Source organism: Hemiscyllium ocellatum, chromosome 34 (genome assembly GCF_020745735.1).
Source record: "Hemiscyllium ocellatum isolate sHemOce1 chromosome 34, sHemOce1.pat.X.cur, whole genome shotgun sequence".
Lineage (NCBI taxonomy): Eukaryota > Metazoa > Chordata > Chondrichthyes > Orectolobiformes > Hemiscylliidae > Hemiscyllium > Hemiscyllium ocellatum.
In genome coordinates, this window is record NC_083434.1 from 33162168 (window position 1) to 33174594 (window position 12427).

At 43.4% G+C, this 12427-nt stretch overlaps 1 protein-coding gene across 4 annotated transcripts in view; it reads left to right on the top strand.

Annotated features, from left to right (window-relative positions):
• Positions 1 to 7579: 7579 nt before the first annotated feature.
• The window catches only part of fyco1a (FYVE and coiled-coil domain autophagy adaptor 1a), a 184700-nt gene continuing 179852 nt past the window's right edge, over positions 7580 to 12427 (top strand). The window contains exons 1-2 of one of the 4 annotated variants that reach the window (XM_060850197.1): positions 7580 to 7609; positions 7728 to 7883. The gene's annotated coding sequence lies outside the window, so the exon portion shown is untranslated. Of the gene's footprint in view, positions 7610 to 7650; positions 7884 to 12427 lie in introns of those variants that run through there. The other 3 variants (XM_060850196.1, XM_060850198.1, XM_060850199.1) reach the window with 3 other exon arrangements.

Consider the following 12427-nt stretch of genomic DNA (forward strand, 5'->3'; position numbering starts at 1 on the left):
GAGAAATAAAGAAATAAAGAATAAGTGTTCAATTCCACAGTCCTTCTGACTAAGTACTCTGCCATGAGCCTTGGACCTAGTGGCCCACCATGAGTACCCTTCACCGTGCTGCTGCTGGAATAAAGGTCGCCACTCTTAGCGGCATCTCACCGCCATTGATTAGTTTATGTGAGAGAATGGCTGGTTAAGTTAGACAGAATGGAGTCAAATGTTTTCACCTGATGCATGCATCACAGCAGCAGAGCCAAGAGGTATAACTGAACAGCGTGGGGCTCTTGTGATGCAGTAGTAGTGTCCCTGCCTCTGAGGTAGATAGGCCAGTATTTATGTCCCAACGGTGTGGAATAACATTTCTGAACACGTTGCTTATAAGTTATCAACTGAGTGGTGTTATTACTTCCAGGGCCGGTTTATCCTTCAGTGTATGTGCACTCTTTCTTGACAGTCTGGTGAGTAAATTGTTCTTTATTGAAACATTGTTGATTTTATGATCCTGGAATCATGTCCTGGCTTGCCAGGGGCCTGAAGCTGATTTCATCTGCAGCAGTTGCAGTTCTGCTGGCATCTGAAGACATTTGAATCTTGGTACATTCTTTGCAGTAGACTTCACATGTAATTTATAATGCTGTAAGACTGCTATTGTATTCGATACTGTCTAGTGTTGCTAGAAATGTATTTTGGTGCCTAAATTATGGATTATTTGTTACTTTAATTACAGCTACTAAGAAGCCACCAATCTGCAGCCTGTGGTATTCTTCAATCTTGCAAAATAAGGAATTACACAGTAGCAGTCAACTATGTGTTAGCTACCTTTTGGTGTGGCCCAGGAACTCTGTTGTATTTGTAGCAAAAGTAGACTGTGAGTCAGAAAGTTCATCACCCGCTGGCCTTGTACCCTCTGAGCCTTCTTCTAGGTCAGCTAAGTTATTTGTGTGGCTCTTCCAAATAGCCAGCCTCCAGATGGCATGGCCATCAGCAAAGTTCACCACCTTTATATCTTGTTGCTATAGTTTCACTACTGCATGGGTCTGAACATAAAATAAACACATACACAATGGTCAATTTACATCAGGATTTAAACAAAAAGATCTATCAACTAGCTTTCGTAATAAACATAGTTATTGCTTTATGATCAAAACAAAACTCTCTATGAGGATGCAATAGTTGATTAATATACACAGTTGATTATAAAGAATTATGTTGTGGTTCTGTTCGCCGAGCTGGGAGTTTTTGTTGCAAACGTTTCGTCCCCTGTCTAGGTGACATCCTCAAGTGCTTGGGAGCCTCCTGTGAAGCGCTTCTGTGATGTTTCCTCCACCATTTATAGTGACTTGTCTCTGCCACTTCCGGTTGGCAGTTGCTGTCCGCTGCAGTGGCCGGTATATTGGGTCCAGGTCGATGTGTTTGTTGATCCACAGATCATCCACAGATTCTATCAACAAGCACTGAGGATGTAACCTAGACAGGGGACGAAATGTTTGCAACAAAAACTCCCCGCTCGGCGAACAGAATCACAACAACGAGCACCCGAGCTACAAATCTCCCAAACTTATAAAGAATTATGTTTATCTGTCTGAATAACCTTAACACACACATACACATTCATACTCTCTCTCTCTGTCTCTCTCTGGAGAGAAAGAGAAAAACAATATTTGTTTTCAGCAGAGATTGACTTTCTGGAAAAGAAAATGCTTTGCCAATAGGTTAGTCTGGAATTCGAAAGGATAAAGCGCAGAATGTATTGATATATTGCCATGATGTCTTGCACATGTGGTCACGTTATAGAGTCATAGAATGATACAACATGGAAACAGACCCTTTAATCAAACCCGTCCATGCCAACCATGTTCCCCAAACTAAACTTGCCTGCATTTAGCCCATATCCCTCTAAACCTTTCCCATTCATATACCTGTCTAAATGTCTTTTAAATGTTGCAACTGTACCTGCATCTACCACTTCTTTTGGCAGTTCATTCCACATACAAACCACCCTCTGTGTGAAAAAGTTGTTTCTTAGGTTCCAAATAAATTTTTCTCCGCTCACCTTAAAAATATGCTCTCTGGTGTGGAATTCCCCTACCCTAGTGAAAAAGACCTTTGCTATTTATCATATCTATGCACCTTACGAATTTATAAGGTCACTCCTCATATGTGGTTGCCTCTGGAATCTTGCAGACACAGCTTGCTTGGGAAGTACAATAGTGAGATGTTCCTTCAATCACTCTTTCAGGAGAACCAATAGATTTCACCCTAAACTCAATGAGAGGAGTTTCTTTGCAAAAATGGGAAAGATCAGCTGAGTAGCCATTCCTTACAGGCTTCTTGCCTCCCCACCCCACTGAAGACTGGGCAAAACAAGTAAAATCTCGAAGCAAGTCACTGTTCAGAACAGCCCTGACAGGGGTCTACAGTAAAGCAAGCAGTTAACACCTGTCATGTGATTTATGGGAAGCCTTGCTTAAACAAGTCCACAGTGACCTTTGAACAACCTCTTTTCAAGAAACCTTTCCAGGTATTTCCACAAAACTTTAAACCAATTCATTATTCCATCGTTCAAAAGCGGAATCTTCCAAGAAATATTTAAAAAAGACATCTTTTTAACACCTTATTTTGCTCAGTTGGGATGGGCAACTCATGAGGAACCCTGCTGCAATTGTCACTAGCAGCAGGAATTGGAAAATAATAAGGCAAGAAATATACAATTCCTTGAGTGATATACGGTGGTAACCTACCTGGGAGGAACAAGATGCTAGGAGTGTAAACGGTGCACTTACCTTTTGGCAATTAAGCTGCATGAGTGAAACTGCTGGTGGGGAGTAGGTGGCAGAGTGAACACGTAGTCTGGAGGCACATGAGGTCAAGCCCCACCAGCCACAGAGGTCAGAATTTCAATTTAAATAATCAGTCTGAAATATAAAGCTGGGCTCAGTGATATTAAGCATGCAACAACATTTGATGCTTGTAAAATCCATCTGGCTTACTCATGTCTTCTCATCTGCATTCTTACCTGGTCTAGCCTGAATGTGAGTCCAGATCACCTGAAAGGGGTTGTCTTTGAATTGTCCTCTGAAATGGCCGACCAGGTAGACAGTAATGGTTCAAGAGGAGCAAATTACTGCAGATGTTGGAATCTATACTGAAAACAAAAAATGCTGGAACTCATAGAGGGTTTAAGAGGGCAGCTCACTACTACCTTCTCAAGGACAATTAGCAACGGGCAATAAATGCTGGCCAGCCAGCAATACCCACATTCCAAGAATAAACAAATAAAAAGAGGTGAACTTTACAAGAAATGTTTCTAAATACAAAAATGGGTTAGGTCTACAAAAATAAAGGTAGGCAAGCAGTCAGGATTTCTGAAATATGCTATTTTTGTTGCATATAGTCATGAAGATGAAGATAGGGTTAAAGGAGGAATTGATAGGAAATATATTGCAGAGAATGAAAGGAGATACAACTATCAATGGATGGAGATACAGCCATACAGCCTTTGCTTGCAAATCTTAATGCCAGTGCTATGTTAGGAAGCCAAACAGCTGTACAAGCAGGTTGCTCAGGACTGTGTGAGAGAAAGAGCTGAAAAGGGAAGTAGTTAGAAGATGTGAGAGGGCAGCTGTGGAGTGAGCCTGAACTGTTTGAGGAAGTGGGAAATCCAGATTGTCTGCAATATTTGGTACAAGTAGAAGGCCTCAGACTGCGAACGGCTCCAACGTCATGCTGGACTATCTCTTCAGATGAACATCGTTATCTCATGTCAATCTCCTGCTTTTACCTAGAGCCTTGCAAAACATTTCTATCCAAGTAGTCATGCCACATCCTCTTGAATGCCAACAATTAACCTGCCTCTACCGCATTTCCAGGCCAGGTGATATTCTATGAAATTGGCGATGGTTATGGTGAGAGGGGTGGGTAAGTGGAGCTGAGGCCATGAAAAGACCAGCCATGAATTTATTGAATGGTGGAGCAGGTTTGATGGGCCAGATGGCCTGCTCCTGCTCCTGGTTCTTACATTCTTGGTCCTCATGTTCTTACATTGTGGTGGTTTACTAGACAGTCAGAATTAATCAGGAGGCTCAACTGATGAATTTTTATCAGAAAATCACTTAACCACCCATATAACTCAGAAGGCCACTAAGAGGTATAAACAATATCAGAACGCTCCAAAACATCCTGGCAGACCATTGGCACTTGATCTAAAGGTCAACCCAACAAAGGCTCAGTTATTACAATCAGAGCTATGTTTTCTGGGAATTATTTTCTCTCTGTGTGGAAAGATAATGTTCCACACAATGTGAACACTATACAAAGACAAGCATCACTACTGACAAGATTGTTTTCAGCAATTCTAACAGCACCTGTTCGTGTCAGAGTTTGCAGAACTTGCTAAGCCATTACGTGATTTTCTCAAGGAAGTGAGAAGTCAGTTCAGCAGGATTGGGCGAACAGTCACTCCAATGCAATAAACAAGCTGAGGTTTCAGCAGGCTAATTGAATGCTTCTTCCTGCAGCAGAAAATGAGGACTGCAGATGCTGGAAATCAGAGTCAAGAGTGTGGTGCTGGAAAAGTCAGGCAGCATCCGAGGAGCAGGAAAATCGACGTGTCAGGCATAAGCCCTTCATTAGGAAATGGCTTCTTCCTGCAATACAGTATCCCCTGGAAGCGATGGTTATGTCTGAAAACCTAGTGACTGTACTATGCCATAAATGTATGGCAGGCTGACACCAATTGCAAGTACATCCTGCATCTTGTCAGGACTCCAGATGTTTTTTGACCCATGTGTAACATACCCCTACTGGGCATAAAAGCATTTTATCATTGAGCTATTGTAATACCTCCCCCATACTTGTTATTAAAACCAGGGACATTTTGGTCTCTTTACATTGACTTATATTGACAGTGCTGCTGCTGGAGCATGACATTTAGAGAATCTGTACAAACACCATGTCCACACTGCAGAATTTGTTGTACCAAAGGTTGTCACCCATGTGCTCTCTTGCCATCAGAATACTTGGTCTACTCAGTCTTTACGACCCTGGGAGACAATGCACAAAACGTCTACTTTGACAGCACATCTTTTATGTAAATACAGAAAAATGTACTCGCTGATTTTCATTGGCAATCAATGAAAATTTAAATTTAATTTTAATATTAATATTTTCAGCATTGTTATTATAATCCCACCATGCTCTTATCCCTCCCTATGCTACTCTACATTAAGAGAGGAATTGAACATACAAGCAAAGATGTTATGCTTCAATTATATAGGAAATTGGCAAGGCTACATCTCAAATCTTCTTATTTGAGGATATAGACGCATTGCAGGCAGTTCAGTGAAGGTTTATTTCTCATGAGGGTGTTGTCTTTTGGGGAAAGGCTGGTCAAGCTGGGCTTGTTATCACTGGAATTTCACTGGTGACTTGATTGATGTATGTAATGTCCTGAATGGTCTTGATACAGTGAACATGGAAAGCATGTTTTCATTTATAAGTGAATCCAGAACTGGAGACACTGATCTAAAATTAGGCATCACCCTTTTAGGGCAAAGATGAGGAAGATTAGATTAGATTAGACTTACAGTGTGGAAACAGGCCCTTCGGCCCAACAAGTCCACACCGACCCGCCGAAGCGAAACCCACCCATACACCTACATTTACCCCTTACCTAACACTATGGGCAATTTAGCATGGCCAATTCACCTAACCCGCACATCTTTGGACTGTGGGAGGAAACCAGAGCACCCGGAGGAAACCCACGCAGACACGGGGAGAACGTGCAAACTCCACACAGTCAGTCGCCTGAGTCGGGAATTGAACCCTGGTCTCAGGCGCTGTGAGGCAGCAGTGCTAACCACTGTGCCACCGTGCCGCCCACTTTTCTCTCTCAGAGGGTTTGGACAACCTTGAAACACAACCTTAAAAAGGTGGCAGAAATTAGGTCACTGAATATTTGCAAGACAAAGCAGATAAATTACTTTTAGGCAAGGGAATCAAGGGCTATGGTGAGGAGATGGGAATGTGGAATTTAGCATCCCATCAAATCGGCCATAATCTTATAGAATGGGCAGCAGCCTTGAGGGGTCAAATGCCCTTATTCTACTCCTGATCTGCATGTTAAGAATGACCTCTGCACTGATATCCTTCAGAAGACATTGCATCTCTCTTGTTCATGCTATTTGTGCCGAGTGATTGACAGGTCCACGTTGCTCAGTGATTGACAGCCCGGGTCCTGGCTGCCCTACAATTGACAGCCTAGGCCCAGGCACTTGCTGCCTTGTGATTGACAGCCCAGGAAGGAGAAAGTGAGGATTGCAGATGCTGGAGGTCAAAGTCAAAAAGTGTGGTGTTGGAAAAGCACAACCTGTCGTGCTGCATCCCAGGAGAGGGAGATGTCATTCCTGATAAAGAGCTTATGCTCGAAAAGCCGACTCTCCTGCTCCTCGGATGCTGCCTGAATGGCTGTGATTTTCGAGCAACAACCTTTTTGAGCCCAGGACGGAGCATATACTGCCCTGTGATTGACAGCCCAGGATGGGGCAGATACTGCCCTGTGATTGACAGCCCAGGATGGGGCACGTGCTGCCCTGTGATTGACAGCCCAGGATGGGGCACGTGCTGCCCTGTGATTGACAGCCCAGGACGGGGCAGATACTGCCCTGTGATTGCCAGCCCAGGACGGAGCACATTCTGCCCTGTGGTGGACAGTGCAGGACGGGGCACATGCTGCCCTGTGATTGACAGCCCAGGACGGGGCAGATACTGCCCTGTGATTGACAGCCCAGGACGGGGCAGATCCTGCCCTGTGATTGACAGTGCGGGACGGAGCACATGCTGCCCTGTGATGGACAGTCCAGGACGGGGCAGATACTGCCCTGTGATTGACAGCCCAGGACGGGGCAGATCCTGCCCTGTGATTGACAGTGCGGGACGGAGCACATGCTGCCCTGTGATGGACAGTCCAGGACGGGGCACATGCTGCCCTGTGATGGACAGTCCAGGACGGGGCACATGCTGCCCTGTGATTGACAGCCTAGGACGGGGCACGTGCTGCCCTGTGATTGACAGCCTAGGATGGGGCACATGCTGCCCTGTGATGGACAGTCCAGGACGGGGCACATGCTGCCCTGTGATTGACAGCCCAGGACGGGGCACGTGCTGCCCTGTGATTGACAGCCCAGGACGGGGCACGTGCTGCCCTGTGATGGACAGCCCAGGACGGGGCACGTGCTGCCCTGTGATTGACAGCCTAGGATGGGGCACATGCTGCCCTGTGATGGACAGTCCAGGACGGGGCACATGCTGCCCTGTGATTGACAGCCCAGGACGGGGCACGTGCTGCCCTGTGATTGACAGCCCAGGATGGGGCACGTGCTGCCCTGTGATGGACAGCCCAGGCCCGGAGCGGATTACCCAGCCGGTCAGGTGACAGTCCATTGTTGACAATCTGCCACACACAAACTTGATGTCCATACAATCCCACCTCCCTCGGCGGTTGATTGGTTGATTGCCCGCGTACGGCGCTGACGTCCTGGTGCTGATTGGTCTCCCGGCACATCGCTCAGCAAGTTAGTTTGGTGCGTGCCCGCTGTGGTGATGGGGGCGGGGGTTGGTGGTGAGTGATGAGCTTGTTTCCTAATGTTAATAAGGAGGGGGGGTGATGGCCGCTTTGGTGAAGGTTTGTCTTGAGGGCACTAATGTGTGGCTCCTATTGCCTCTTCTTTCGCCTCTAGATTTGTGGCCTGGCATTTCTGCTTACAGCAAACGAAGAGCTGTCAAGGAAGTGAGGCCTATGCGATCAGTGTAAGTATGGGCCTGTGGAGTAGGGAGCCTGATCATCAGAAGGTGACCATTCGGTCCATCCTGGCCCTGATGGCTCTGTGATAGAGGTATCCCTATAGTACTACTTTATTGCCCTTTCTGCGATACCCTACATACTTTGCCTTTGTTAGTCCAATTCATCTAGTACTTTGTTGAAAGGTAGCTTTGGATCTGTTACCAATATCTTCATATTTTTGAACATTTTTAAAATCTCCCCATAAGACCCACCACAACTTGCATTTATATTTTGCTCTGTTGCAGTTGCACATCGTGAGGCATTCTGCATGAAGTTTTAGACTCTGAGCTAAGTGAAAGGCCATATTACACTTAGGGCTAAATGCTTTGTTGAGGAGGTAGTGTGATAGCAGTTCTTGGGGTGGGGGATGGTGAGCACTTGATTGAGGGCCTATCTCTAGAATATGGTCAAAAGAAATTTTATTTTGAGAGCATTCCAAAGATGGGCCCTCAATAGTTGAATAGGTGATAAAGCTGCTGGGAAAGACATGGAGATTCACAAGCAATTGTTATTTGTGTTAGAGTGAAGGACCTCTGCTTTTTGGGTCTATGTATAACTGAAGTCTCGCATCCCTGGTACCACTATATGGTATGTAGTTTCTGCCAGGGTCTTTCCATGATCTTGATGCCATTCCTAAAATGTGGTGCCCAGAATTAAATGCAGCATTTCAGCTGAGGCCTAACTTGTAATTTATAAAACGTTAGCATAATAGCCTTGCTTTTGGATTTTATTTGTATCTATAAAACCAAGGATCCTATTCTAACAGCCACATCAGCATGTTAAGCCACTTTCCAATGCGTGAATCTTAGCTAAACACCGTTGCACTGAATTTGCAGAACAGAAACTAGCCTTTTGACCGAGCTCATCATTGTATGAATACACAAATACCTAGCATACAAATTCAGTGAGGAATAGAGAAACAGCATGAGTGTTAACCTTTACTTCAAAGGGAATGGAGTATAAAATAGGGAGGCTATGCTAAAATGAGGCAAATCACTGGTCAGACCATAATTGAACAACTGTAAACCGTTTTGGGCCCCTTGTCTAAGGAAAAATATACAGGCAGCCCAGGGAAGGACCCCTAGGCTGATACCACGTACGGAGAGATGGTCTTACAAGGAGATGTTTGAGTTAATTGGTCTGCACTTATTGGAGGTTGGAAGAATGAGATGTGGCTTATTGAAACATGCAGGATTTTGGGGACTTGATGGAGTATTAATATAGACAGTTTGATGTTTCCTATTGTGGGAGAGTCTAGGACCAGAGGGCATATTCTCAGAATGAGGGATTGCATATTTTGGACAGAGATGATGAGGAATTGTTTCTGAATGTGGCATTCTTCACAACAGATAGCTGGTGAGGCTGAATCATTGGGTATATTCAAGGCTGAAAGTGATATTTTTAATCAATAAGAGAAATAAGGGCTGTGGGGGAAAAGGGAAGAAAGTGGAGCTGAGGATATCTGATCAGCCATGAACTTATTGAATGGCGGAATAGACTTGATGAACTGAGTGGACTACTTCTGCTCCAATGTCTTATGGTTTTTGTAGTCATCCAAATTGGTATTTGTACTCCATAGGAACCTTCTACTATACGTTATGAAACTCTATCGACTTGTCCTTTCTATTCCTTTCTCTATCATGACCTTCTCAAGCTTCCTCTTAAATGCAACGTAGCTATTCACCTCAAATCCTACTTGTGGTAGGTTTGTAACCGCAGTCTGGGTAACAGGTTTTTTTTATTTCTTTAGTACTGTATTGAACCTTATATTTAGATTGCCTAATTTTGGACTTCTTCCATAAGTGGTAAAAACACTTGTATTTCTACCTTATCCAATCCCTCCGTAATGAAGACCTTTATTCGATCATTCTCCAGCTGCTTTGTTTTAACTGAAGGCCCGGCTCCTTAACTTTCCTTGTGACCTCTCTGGTGTCATCCTGTGTACATGTGTGTTGCATCTTCTCCAGCACCTTAGTACCTTGCTTTCTTTTTGTTATATGGAAGTTAAATCTGCTCTCATTTCTCTGTGAGGCATTTCAATTCTATTCCTCTAGAAATGAGCCCAAGTGCTTTATTTTTACATTAATTTGGTACTTTATTAACCTGAGGTACTACTTTTAATAATTGTGATTCTTTGTTCCAGATCCCTTTCTACCATCTCCAGTTTTAGATTCTTGTTTTTCTAAGCATTGTGTGAACTCCTTGTAGCCTTATGAACATGCATCACTTCACTTCTGTTGTATTGAAATTCATTTGCCAATTACATGCAGTTCTGAGGCCTCATTGACTCTTTTACTATTTTGTCGCAATCCTTCTTTGTATTAACTATCCTCAAACCCACCTCGCCGCCCACATAATTTGACAGTTGCAAATTTTAAAATTGTGGTTTAAATTCTCAGATGTGAATTGCATAAATAGCGAACAGCAGTTGTCCAAGGATCCATCTGTGAGGGACTCTGCTTCATGCTTCTTGCCAGCCTGTGTAAGAATCCTGAACTGATTCTGTTTTCTGACTTCTAGGGAACTTCCAAACCGTTTTCCAAATTGTTCATTGACTCCATGTTCACTTGAGTGCTCTTGCCCATTGTACCAAAGGCCCCTTGAAAACCCAAATATGTTTCATCTATTGAATTCTCCTTGTCTACTGCCAGTTTATTTCCAAGGAATTTTTTTGAAGACATTATGGTTGAGTCACAGCAGTAGTTCTCGAGTTGTCTTTACCACTGTCATTTTTGTTACCCTGTCTTACACTATGAATGATGAAGAAGTTTCTGATTTGCCTGTGTTAGGTTTTTTTTTCCTGATGTCTTCAAATATTAATGAGATTATTTGCTGAAATAAACACTGAATGCTATAGAAACTGAGCAGGTCTGGCAATGTCTGGAGAAGGATGGAGTTAACATTGTGAGTCTGTAATAACTCTTCTTCAAAACCAGATTATTGTTCATTTTAATGTAAATGACCAATGTTATACTTTGTTTTGAGGGATTTCTATGGGGTACAGAATTAGCAGAGTATCCCATCATTAAGTGAATTGCAGTGATACTGCCCTTGTTATCTCGTATTGTTAATCTGTTCCAATGAAGGACAAAGTACACAGGATTTTCTCACAGCATGCCATTTCTGATATTGTAACTAGAACTGAGTGCCAGTTCCGTTTTCTTTGTTTCCCCCGCCCCCCCCATTCAGTTTAGCAACTGGGGAATAAGCCACTTATGAGTGACAGTGCAGGTGGCTGATAAAAGCTTCTCCTTATCACACAGATTTTGCATCACTGCTCATAGATTTCCCCGCCCAGTTCCATTACAGTAAGACCTGAGAGCAGAAAAGTCTTTGACAAAACTAAATGTAAAATTTCACATTACATTGGTTTCACTTGGTTCATTGTACGTCATTGTCATTTGTTGCTTAACTTGGAGAACTAATTGTAATGGCAAAATGTGCAGTTAGTACATATGGATGGTTGCAAGGAAATTGGGAACATTTCCTTTATTCTGGAAGAAATTGTGCGTTCAAATTTACTGAATATCCATATTATTGTCCAGTATTAATTACAGCATTCTGTGGGGTATGCTGCACTTGCAGGCTGAGCTGATCTTCCCTTTTGTGCATTGCTGTCGGACGATGTAATTTACAATCTTGCAGGAGGTAGTTGAAATATTGCAGGTGAACTCAAAACACTGGAAGGATACTACATTGACATGGGGTCATATTTGGCTTTTAGGTCCCTCCTTGTTTTGCATTGCCTTACCAACCTCCCGGAGTTGTACGAGGATAACAGGCCTTTTCCACTTCACTCCTCCATGCCCCTTATCCACCCTGTACACTCTCCTGGAACCCTCTTCCAATGCTCAATGCTTCCAACCTCACTCTGCAACTCCCTTCACTGATTCAATCTCTTGCCAATCCTGAACCTCCATGCACAATCTAGTTTTCTCTTCTTACTCTCTCTCCTGCCATTCAATTACAATAAACTTACACCAAAAACAACTCTTGTGTCATGCTAGTTTTATTGAGAGTAAGACTTTATTGAACATTCTCTCAATACTGAAGATTCATAACATACAAATATATTTGTATGTGGTAGTGTCCCTGCCTTTGAGCCAGGATGTCTGGGTTCAAATCCCACCTGCTCCAGAGGTGTGCCATAACATAGTTGAAACAGATTGTTTGTAAATACTTTTAAAACATACATTCCCATAATATTTTAAAAGATTGATAACTCCCCCTAAACTTCTTTTGAGGGCTGTTGTGGTGCAGTGGTACTGTCCTGAACCCTGAACTGGGAATCCTGGAATTGCATCTGCCCTAGGGGTGTGGAATAACATCTCTGCACATGTTGATGTGAAAATATCTCAACTGTATTAGAAATGTGAACTCACCACAAGCTGGTGGAATGCTCAATGCACCACAAATGCACCATTGATTTTTTTTTTTATTTCTTGTTTCTGTACCTGCTGTAAGGAAAATAAAGTTTTGCATCCGCCTAAATAAGTCATCCCACATGCTATTTTTCCTGCCTCCTTGCATGTCCATAATGCTAGGAATAATGCAGTAAGCCTTGGTGCAGCAGATCCCATAATTTTCATTTTTTAT